Source organism: Penaeus monodon, chromosome 7 (assembly GCF_015228065.2).
Source record: "Penaeus monodon isolate SGIC_2016 chromosome 7, NSTDA_Pmon_1, whole genome shotgun sequence".
NCBI lineage: Eukaryota > Metazoa > Arthropoda > Malacostraca > Decapoda > Penaeidae > Penaeus > Penaeus monodon.
The window spans coordinates 55617306-55619805 of record NC_051392.1 but is presented as its reverse complement, the minus strand read 5'-3'; positions in this window follow the sequence as shown (position 1 = coordinate 55619805).

Sequence of the window (2500 nt, the reverse complement as noted above, 5' to 3'; positions counted from 1 at the left end):
TTTCTTTCTTTATTTCATATTCTTATTTTATATATTTATTTATTTATCTTATAAAAATTCAATTTAATATAAATAATATATCTTAAAAAATTCTCTTTTTAAAATTCTATTTTTATTTCTATTAAAAAATTTTTTTATATTTAAAATATTAATATACTATTAAATTTTTAAGTATATATTTATCTCAATATATTTTTTTTATAATATAATTATTTTTTTCTTATCTAATTATAATATATATATATACCCCAACCCCAAATTCTTCCTCTATCTAATATCTTTCTTTCCTAAAATTTATATATTATTTATAATATTTATCTATATCTTCTTATATTTATTTTCTTTATTTTTAAATTCTTATTATTATTTCTTATTTTTTATATTTTATTTTTTTTTTTTATTATTCTTTAAAAATCTTTTAATTTTTTTTTATTATATTCTCTTTTTTATTATTATATTTATTCTTATCTAAATTTATTTTTATTTTTCTATTCCTTTATCTCTTTTTCTAAAAACTCTCATATATCTATAATATATTTTTTATATCTTATATATTTTTATATATCAATCTTCTTTCTTTAAAAATTTATTCTTTCCCTTTTCCTTCTCCCCTCCTTTTATTCTATCAATTTTCTTATAAAATTTTTCTCCTTTTCTCATTATTTTTATAATCTATTTTTTTATAAAATATATTATTCCTTTCTCTCTTATAATTTTTATTCTTATACCTTTAATCCCTTTTCTATCTATTCTTTCTCCCTTCTATATATATTTTCTATTTTATCTATTATATCTTCTTTCTCTTCTATACATTTAAAAATTACTTATTATTATTTTTATTTTATTCTCTTTTTTATATCTCCTGTTTTGTGTTTTTTTTTTACTTACTTCCTTCTATTTTCTTCCCCCAAAATTTTTGTTTTTCCCTTTTTATATATTTCTATCTCTCTATTTCTCCCTTTATCTATTTCTTTATTTTTTTTTTCTTTTATTACTTTTTTTTTTTTTTTTTTTTAAAATTTGATTCTCTACTCCTCTTTTTTTTTAATTTTTCTTTATTTTTTTTCTATAAATTTTTTTATATTTCCCCCCAAAAAAACCCCCCCCCCCAACCCCAAACCCCCCCCCCAAAAAAAAATTTTATTATTTTATTAATAATATATTTTTTTTTAATATTTTATATTATTTTTTTTTTATATTTTTAAAAAGACCCCAAACCAAAACCCCCCCAAAAAAAACCCCATTTAAAATAAAATTTATATTTCCTTATTTTATTATTTTATTTATTATTTTTATGTTTTATAATAAAATTATATATAATTTATTATATATATATTTAACATTTTTTAAAAACATTTTTAATTTTAATTTTTTTTAAAATTTTTTTTTTTTGGCCTTTACTAAAAACAACCCCCCCAAAACCCCCCAAAACCCCCCCCCCCCCCAAACCCCAAAAAGGAAATACATTTAAATAATAAAAAATTATTATATAATTATTTAATATATATTTTTATATTAATTATAATTTAATTTTATTTATATTAAAATAATTTATTAAAATTATATTTATATAATTATAAACATATTAAACAAAAATATATAAATATAACTATTATGTTTATTAATATTTTTATTTATATATATTAATTTTAAAATTTTTTAAATTAATAATTTGTAAGCATACATAGCAAGACGATGGTCCCCCACTCTGTCCTCAGCGCTCCCTTTCCTCGTTGCGGGACCGGGTGCGCCCGTTTTTCCCTTTTTCCCCCTTTGGGGGGCCGCCGCAAAAAAGACAGACAAAAAGGATTCGAAAGACTGAAAGAGGCCAGCAGACGGGAAAAACCCACACAGGGCCCTAAACCCCCGGGGAACGGGGGCTAATATCTATCTTTACAATAAAACCCGCAAACTAAACCGCCAAATTCCCTCTCCGTTATTCATTATAATAATATATATATATATATATTATTATAATATATTATTAATTATAATATATATAATTTAATATATATTTTATTATAAATTTATATATTATTATAAATTTTTTATATATAAAAATATTATATTTAAATTATTTTTGCATATATCTTTTTATAAAATATTTTATATATATAATTATATATATATATTCTAGTTTTTAATATCATATATTGCAAAAATTTTTCCCATATCTATCTATCTATCTTCTTTTAATATATATATATATATTATTAATATATATTATATATATATATTATATATATATTTTATATATAATGTATTTTATATTTTAAAACCACACCCAACACACCCCCACACACACACACACACACACACACACCAAAACACCACACACACCCACATAAAATATATATATATATTAATTATTTTATATATATATTATATATATATATAATAATTATATATTATATATTATGTATTCATTATTTGGGGCCGCGGGGGCCGAATGGTTAGAGCGTCGGACTCAAGACTGTCACGACGGCAATCTGAGTTCGAG